This window comes from Rousettus aegyptiacus, unplaced genomic scaffold (assembly GCF_014176215.1).
Source record: "Rousettus aegyptiacus isolate mRouAeg1 unplaced genomic scaffold, mRouAeg1.p scaffold_m13_p_5, whole genome shotgun sequence".
Classification (NCBI taxonomy): domain Eukaryota; kingdom Metazoa; phylum Chordata; class Mammalia; order Chiroptera; family Pteropodidae; genus Rousettus; species Rousettus aegyptiacus.
In genome coordinates, this window is record NW_023416308.1 from 121,072,515 (window position 1) to 121,081,189 (window position 8,675).

Genomic DNA, 8,675 nt, shown 5'->3' on the forward strand with positions numbered 1-8,675 from the left:
CAGCGATTTCTCGCCAGAAATACCTAACGCAGCTCGTGCCGCCCTCCTGCCGGACCCCGTCACCGATTGGAAATGGGGCCACAGGCAAGTCGGAGCTTGCTCTCTGCCTAAACAGCTGGCCGGGCGGTGTGCCCTGGGCGAGGCGGCTGCTGCACACACCGGCCTGGGAGTTAGTGCGAGAAAGCTGGTACCCCAGCACTCGGAGTGAAGCAACGCACAGGCTCCTCTGCTCAGCGATTAAGTGTGTTTTCCATGAACCCGGTGACGGTTCTGTGGTGGAAGAACCATTCCCATCCACAGTGCGGGGTGAAGGCACGCAGCCTCAGAGAGGCGCAGGGGAGGGACCACCTGCAGAGGCCGAGGGGCACACTGTGAACATGGGCCAATGGCCGAAGAGGGGGTCAAGGGAGCCAGGGCAGGGGGGCGAGCTGGGCAGCGGTGACTGGACCCTGTACCCCAGACCCGCAGACCAACCACAGCAAGTGTGGGGGACACATGGACACCAACCCCGGACTGGGAGCCCTGGGACAGAGACGAGACGAGACAGAGGGACAGAGACAGGGAGTCCGCCCTGGGGACGGGGGCGGCGCGGAGGGGGGACGGGGCGGCGCGGAGGGGGGACGGGGGCGGCGCGGAGGGGGGACGGGGGCGGCGCGGAGGGGGGACGGGGGCGGCGCGGAGGGGAGCCGCCAGAGCCGGACCCGGGGCCAGGAGCGCCACGGCCGCAGGGAGGAAGGCCGGGCTCGGGGCGCCTCGGCTGCCCGGCCAACTCGCCCGACTGTGGGGTCGACTCCCCGTCACCGTCCGGCTTTGGAAACGGGGCTCCCAGGTGGGACCAGCAGCTGGGGATGGGGCTCGGGAGCCTCTCTCCACCCTGCCTTCCATTTTTTCTTTTTAGGAACATTTCCCAAACCAAGATGAAACGGGTTTTAAAAATGCTTAACGGAGCGGGTCGCATCGATGGGGACGAAAGGACGGCTCCCTCCCTGCGAAGGGAGAAGCGGCAGGACGCGTGGAGCGGAAGGCGGGGCCAGCCGTCGGGGCGGGGCCAGCCGTCGGGGCGGGGCCAGCCCTCGGGGCGCGTCCTGGGCTCTGCCGGGCCAGGGCCCCGGCTCACGGGGACAGACAAGCGCCCGAGCCGGGCGGGGCGCAGGCTTTTCCCGCCAAACGCGCAGCTGCAGAGCCTGCTGCTCACAGGTCCGTTCAGGACCCGCCCGATAGTAACCGATGACGAGGATGGGACACACTGTCTGGGCCGAGTGGCCTTGGGGGGCACATGGAGGCCCGTGGCGAGCCGGCTTGCTGAGCCACCTATGTGGGCCCTGCACGTGGCACAGCTCTGTCTGGCCGGGACTTGCCCCACAGGGCAGGTCACAGGTATTGCTGGGCGGGACCCTCGTCCCCCACCTTGCCCGCTTCCATGGGGTTCTCCACTAGAGAAAGGAACTTTCTAGAAGAATACTTCCTCAATGCGACAACTCCAGACTAGGCACAACTTTAATTTTAATCCACATTATTAACACACCCATCTCTGGGTCTAGAGTCTACATGGCCAGCAAAGCGGGGCCCTGGGCCCAATGCAGAAGGGGGCTGGGCCGGTTCCATGGGGCGCGTTCCCCACGGCGGCCTCTTTCCGGCTGCCCCACAGCGTCGCTGAACATGGACTGGAGGAGGTGTGCGGTCACACACGGCATCGCATGGGCCCCACGGAGGCCACCTGCGGTGCAGATGTAAAAGCAAGCAGCCATCCGCGGCCAGGAAGCGGCAGAATTTACGGCCGTGGTCTGTCCTGTTGTTCCTCTCATGGGAGCTTAGGTCCGTGGTCACGTTAACAGTGGCCTACTGGCCGGTCCGCAAGCCAGTGGGGGCCACAGCACTTGCCGGTGTCACACTCCTCACGAGAGGGGACCGGCCGCAGAGTCACGGAGGGAAGAGCGTGCTTTTCTGGAGTCTGTCTTGAGAATAAAAACAAGGACGAGGACAGAAGGTTCTGGAAGAGATCCAGCAGGAGCGCTCTCCCTGCCTGTGGCAGAGCGGGGCTGGGGTGCTGTAGAGGTGGCCTCCAGCCACCTTAGGCACCTGCCAAGCGGCAGGGCTGAAGCAGGTGGCACGGGGCGGGGGCAGGGAGGGCAGGTGGGCAAGGGCTAAGGGGGTGGCCGGCACCCCCAGACCAGCCTCGCCAGGCCACCTGTTCAGGGAGGCCTGCCTGGAGAAAACCGTCCCCGCCTGGAGAAAAACCATTCCCGCCTGGAGAAAACCGTCCCCGCCTGGGTGACGTCTTAGAGCAGGAATAAAAACCCAGCCTGGCTTTGCTACCAAGGACCCCACGCTGTTTGAAACGCCCCCACTCTGAGTTTTAGTACATTCTCCTGAAAGCGCTGAGGCCACCCGGACGGTGGCTGCTTTATCGGCTGACGCCCCTGTGTGGGGCGTCTGACCCTGTTTCCTCGGGTACACTGTCTGGCTCGCGCTAGCGTCGGGCGCCCACTCAGCCCCGCCACGCAGGATGCACCTCTTCACGGACGCGTTCATTCTCCTCCTCACCCCGTCGCGGCCCATGTGAACCCCGGCAAGGGGCCCCCCGCGCCTTGGATTCCCCGTCTGTGATGCGGGGCTGAGTGGCCACCGTGAAGGGCGGAGGGGATCGCGAAGTCGCGGCGTGTGTGGCTGCTGCCCACGTTGGCGGCATGATGGTCACTCCGTCGGCGGCACTCCGGTGCACCTGCTGTGAGGGCCGGTGCTCATCTGAGGCGTGATTCAGGGTGACCGTGGCCACGACCGTGGGACGGTCGGGGATGGGCTGTGAGCCCACATCCCAGGGAGCCGGGGGGAGCAGGGAGACCTTCGCACAGCAGGTCACGGTGGGCGAACAGCCCCAGCAACGGGCGGCCGGCCAGCCGCAGGCGGAAGGACCAGGGACGGCTCCTTCTCCAGAGTGTAGAGGCGAGTGGCGGGGCGCCCGTGATCCGGGACCTTCCGCCCCTCCGATGTAGGTACGGATGCCTCACATGCTGCTTTGGCTGCATCCCATGAAACATAACGTCATGTTTTTTAATCTCCATTTAGCTTAAAATGCTGTCTAATTTTCTTTTTCATTGCTTCCATGATACGTGGCTTCTTTAGTTTCAAAACTTTTGGGGGAGGAGCGGGTTTCCAGACACCTTTCTGTTGTTGATTTCTAATTTAATTCCATTTTGGTCAGAGGACATAATTTATGTAATTTGAATTTTGGGGGGCCATTCTGGGTCGGAACGTGGTCTGCTGTGGCAAACGCCTCATGCCTGCCGGAGCGTGGAGTTCGGTGTCATTGGGTGGTGTTTTCTTGACGCGTCCAGGGGGTCGGCTGGTTCGCAGCCTCGTCCAGGTGTTCCACACCCCACGTTCCTACCCGCACTGCGGGCCGTGAGAGAAGGGCGTTGAGTCTCCGCCTGCGACGTGCGTTTGCCGGTTTGGGGCACAAGTATTCGAGGCTCTACGACCAGCCGTACAAACCTGCAGGACCTTTAGGGGACTCTGTCGTTTTAAGTGCCTCACGTTAGCCTTGGCAATATGAAGACAGACCCCCTGGGCACGGTGGCCGCGTCCTGCAGGGGTGAGACTGTTTGCTCGGCACTGGGCCCGGGCCAGCTCCCGGCACGGGTGGGAGACCCTTACGGATCTGCACCCTGCTCCAGACCCCGGGGGCACTCCCGCCGACAGCAGGGCTTCTCCTGGCAGCTCTGTCCTCCCTGGGGGCCCACCGGGAGCTGGCCTTGCCGGCGAGTCTGCTCCGTGCCACTCTGCGCCTGAGGCCTGCCACCTGGGAACCCGCGGGGCGACCCTCGGGCCCCTCGCTGCCGTCTCGCGGGGCCGCTGGTCTTCGCTCCTGATGTCCGCTGTCTTGGAAACGGCTGCGTCACGCATTTTGCGTTGACGGGCCGTCCCGCGGACACCGGCTTCGTCGTCTCTGCCTGTGGCACAGTGTTCCCTTGGGTGTCCCCATGGGGTTCTCCTGACGCCTCTGCTGGTGAGTAATCAGGCTGCACAAACAACTGGGCCACAAGCAGCCCAGCGAGCATGCCCTCGGGGACCGGTGCGAGAACCTTCTGGAAGGCCCTGCAGGGCAGCCGTGCAGCCGCCCTGCTGTAGGCCGGCCTCTCCCAGCCCCTCTGTTCTCACCCAGCCCTGGGGTCCCTCCCTTCCTGATTCTTACTGTCCTGGTGACGTAAAGCACCATCACATTGTCACCTTGCTTCTCCTGTCGGTGGCAAGTTCGAGAGCCCCCCGTACACCTGCCGAGCTCCGGGCGCCCTGGCTTCGAGTTGCTGACTCACGGCACCCGGCCGCTCATCCCTCCGGCTTCCTGTCCCTGGCCTTTCTGTGCCGTGGGCGTTGGCCGCTCGCTGGTGTTGACGTGGCGAGCGTGCCCTCCTCCGTCTGTCCGCGGCCTTCGTCCGTCGTGTGGACAGCAGACGCACGGCCGAGCGGGATGGGTGGGGGGATCAGACGAGACGGCGCGGTCCAAGCACTGAGAGCAGTGCCTGGCACGGACGGGGCGCTCGAAGGGGTGACACCATTACTGTCTCCCCAGGACCCCGAGTCAGACGTGCGGAGAGCTGTGGGGCTCGGGGACATCAGGGTGTTCCTCGAACACTGGGGCCCGTGTGCCAGACCCGGACACGGGAAGGGTGGGGGTGGGGACTCCATGACATCGTGGGAATGGACTGGATGCAATGATGGCGGCACAAGTGGTGACGTCACTCAGGTGGCACCGAGGGCCGGGGTCTGAACGCCCGCGCGGCTCCCGAGAGGGTGCAGGCAGCAGCGGGCTCGCGCTCCCGGCGAGGCCTGCACGTTACAGAAATACGCCGCCGGCCCCTGGCCCCGGCTTCGGGCCTTCGTCACTCCTCCGCCCGGCTCTGTGGCCACGCCGCCCACTCCTGAGAGCCCCGCGATGTCGGCTCGCCGTCGCACCTCGCGACCGTGCCCAACACCCACTCCGGGTGTGAAACCCGCCCCTGCGGCCCTCCCGGCTCCCACGCCCTCGCTCCTTCATCGGCTCCCTCTGCCTTCCGCGAGGACGTCTGGTCTGCGCCCCGACACCGGGGCGTCGGTCTGCTGGACCTCTCTCCCGGTCTGGCTCACCGGGTGGCCTCTCCTGTCGTCACACCTGTCCCCTCCTCACACCTCGGACTCCTGCTCAGGCCTCCTGCCGGAGCAGAGGGGTGACCGCTGTTCCCGACTGTCACACCTCGGACTCCTGCTCAGGCCTCCTGCCGGAGCAGAGGGGTGACCGCTGTTCCCGACTGCACCCTTTCCAAACTCAGCATCGATTCTGAATGCACCCAACATTTATCGGGTCAGTTCCATCCAGGGTCACTATTTTGCTTCAACTGAGGCAGGGGTCCGGTTTCAGTTTTTCCATAAGTAGAGTTGATTGTCACAGCCCATCGACTGAAAAAAAACATTTCCTTTCCCGACTGCGCAGCCCGGCGGGCACTCCCTGGGCCGAGCCTCCGCGTCTGTGCCGCTGCTGGGTCTGTCCATCTGCAGACGGGTGTCGCGGCCTCGGCGGCCACGGCCTCACACCACGTTTCGATCTCTCCTCGGACAGTCGCCTTTCATCTCCTCCACAAAGTTTTGGCTGTTCCTCAGCCTTTGTTCTTTCACATTCGTTTTGAGCCGGCGTGTTACGTTTCTTTGGAAAACTCTTGCGGGGTTTTCATGAGCATTTCCTTTGTGGGACGAGTCGGCGGGGGCACTGACGGATTTCTGACACCGAGCCTCCTCGTCCCTCCGCGAGTTCGGCGTCACGTTTCCCAGCGCTTCCTCGACACTTCCGCTCGCTTTAGAAAGTTTCGTGTCTCTCCTGTTCTTGCGTTGCTCTTTTGAATGGTATTTCACGAAACTGTATCCTTCCGTGATTGCTGACATTCAGACGCATGCGGAGCACAGTCTCCGTCTGCCTTCCCAGGCCCGCTCTCCACCTTTCTCTGCCTTTCTCTGCGCCCCGGGGGGCTGACGTCCCGACTGCGCCACCAGGCTGGGTTCCTGGGTTCGTGGGGGGCGCTGCAGGAGGTCAGAAGTGGGAGGAGGGAGGGCAGAGTGTTTGCCTCCCCGGGCCCCGCCCCACAGGCCTGCGGTTGGCAGTGGCCTCATCCCTCTGCACAGGCCACACTGCTGCCCAGGAAGCCTCTGTCCCTGGTTACTGCCGCGTCTGTCCTTTTGAGACGGGAAGTGGCGGGAGCTGCCCGAAGCTCAAATTCCCTCCGTGCTTCGCCATGCCTTAACTGCCCTTCTTTTGCAAACAGTCCATTTATTAAAATTCCTCCAATTATCTTTCTGAGCATGCCATCTGTTTCTTGCTGGGACCCTGACTGATACAGTAATTGCCACCAGAAGTGCCCCCAGAAAACAGCCTCTGCAAATGGGATTCTGGGATCGGGTCACTCATTATTCAAAGAGCAAGCGGATAAGATCCTTGCCAGTGGGTGTCGAGCCCTGGGGATCTGGGTCACGCGGTGCCATCCCAGTCCCTCAGCCATCTCCAGCGGTGGCCAGGGATGTGGTGCCCGTGGAGGGCGAGGGACAGGTGGTCGAGTGGCTGGGACACTTCGCCGCTTTGGCGAAATGGTGAGGATCCAGATCATGCAGTTGGCCGTCTACTTTCAGCTCTGCAAAGTGTACAAAGGGACAGGGTGTGTCAGTGCCGTCCTGCCAGACCACCAGGAACACACCTGTCACTCAGCAGGGTGGGATTATCACCTGTTGCTGCGAAGAAGAGCCCACACAGTGGGGAGGCAGAGGGTGGCTTTGCCGGGGGGTAAGGGGCGGGGGTACTGAGAAGGAGTCATTACAGGATTTGGGCTTTCGTCAGTGATTACGGGGAAGGTTCGCGGAAGCGGGGTTTGCCCTGGCTTGGATGCTCTCAGAAGCACGGGTAATTCTATGATTCGGCTTCTTACTAACTCCTGTCTAGAAGGAGGGAAGATTAGGGGAAGGCTCAAGTCGGAACTGGTAAGCGGTGGCAGTCCCCACAGCCGGGACGGGAGAGGTCTGCCATCGGCCTGGGCGGTGTCACGTCGTCTGTGTTCACACAGGACAGGAGAGCCGTCGTGCTGGGTGCCAATGCATGTGGTCAGAGTGGCCTCGTCTCAGCTCAAAGTCCTGTGGAACCGCCTATGCTCAACAGGAGAAGGGCAGGCCCAGCGGCAGGCAGGCCTTCTCCACGTCCTTCTCCGATAGAAAAACTGAAAGTCCCTACGGACACCTTAGAGGACACCTATCTCCAGCAGCCCCGGGGCAGACACCGCTGAGGTGCGTGGCGTGAAAGAAGGGGAACGTGAAATGGGCGGTGGAAGCAGGAAGCCTCATCGCAGACACGGGAAAGGCGGACGTCGCAGACATACTTCCCGTTTGTTGGTAACCGCCGGCTAACACGGCACCGTTGGCGGTGCTGCTGCGGCGCCTGCTTCCGTAAGGCTCATGTGACCCCACCCGTGAAGACGAGGTGGCGGCCGTGCCTCGTCCCTCCCGCACTGGAGTGCCCCTGTGCGGCCCAGCCCATGCTCGCCTCTCCTTTAGTTTGACTTCAGTTCTTAAAAATTTAAATCTGAGTGGTCCCTTCCCACGGGATTTTGGGGTGAATCAAGGGCCTGAGGTGACAGTTGGCCGAATGCTCTGTTTTGTTCTCCGGTTCCTCCACCCACAACCTCCCCTGCTCCAGGAGGCTCGCACGTCTGCTGGACGCCGTCAGTCCGTGGCTGGGATCAGGACCCTCCTCTGCTTGGTGACGCTGAGGTGGAGAATCCCCTCCCTGAGACACCGGCGCAGCCCCTGGCCCAGCTCAGTGGTCCGTCGTCCATTGACCGGAGGCTCTCCTGTCCCGAGCATGTGGCCGCTGGCTCCAGACCGGGACCCCTCCCAGCTGGCGGGCCCTCCTTCTTGGGGGCTTCCTGGGGAGCCCACGCTCTTGTCTGAGGACTGTGGTTACCTAACAGGGTTTGCTGCCAGAGGCGCATAGAAGCCAACAGTATGGTGACGGCTTTTGAGGAAAAGAAGGCGGTTTATCTAATGCCGAGTTAGCTCGCAGGAGAACGGAGGCACCACTCGCGTCTGCCTCCCACGTCCGGGGTTCCGGCGGGGTTCAGCGGCTGGGGTTACAGGTGTGGGAAGTGCTGCCGGCGCGTTTTAACCGGAGGACCCTGGGGCTGGCCATTTGCGGTGAGGGGCTTCAGCACCGGACCTTCCTGGACAGCGGCCCCGTCGCCTCTGTTAGGCTCCCGGGATCCAAGCCCCGGTCCTGCGGCTCCCGGGGCGGGGGCGGGGCAGACCGCGGTTCCAGCGCAGCCGGAGGTCAGAGTTCCTTCCTCCGCTTCCGCGGCACGACTCGCATGCAGTTTAGTATCCTTTCTCTGAAAAGCAACTCGGTATCTTGTTGGAACCAGCACAGGGCCGTTTTGCGCGGATTCTGCGGTTACTGTCCCTGCCCTGGGTGCAGCCGGAGGCCCCGGGAGGGAGGGACACTGAGGCCTCGCGCCGCAGCCCCCGGCGCCGGCCGGGCGGCCCGCCCAAGCGGACCCCACGGTCAGTGCAGCCCGCCCTCGCGGCGGGTCGGTGGCCGCGCAGGCGCGCACTGCGGGCCCGGGAGCCGGTCGCGGTCGGCGGGGGAACGAGTGCGCAGGCGCCAGTCGGTA

At 63.5% G+C, this 8,675-nt stretch overlaps 1 long non-coding RNA gene across 1 annotated transcript; it reads right to left on the bottom strand.

Moving 5' to 3' along the window:
• Positions 1 to 1,479: 1,479 nt before the first annotated feature.
• LOC118602922 lies at positions 1,480 to 8,609 on the bottom strand. The gene is made up of 2 exons (XR_004951007.1): positions 5,231 to 8,609; positions 1,480 to 5,166 (listed from the first exon to the last, which is right to left on the bottom strand). It is a non-coding gene; the product is annotated as an uncharacterized LOC118602922 (long non-coding RNA).
• Between the last annotated feature and the right edge of the window lie 66 nt (positions 8,610 to 8,675).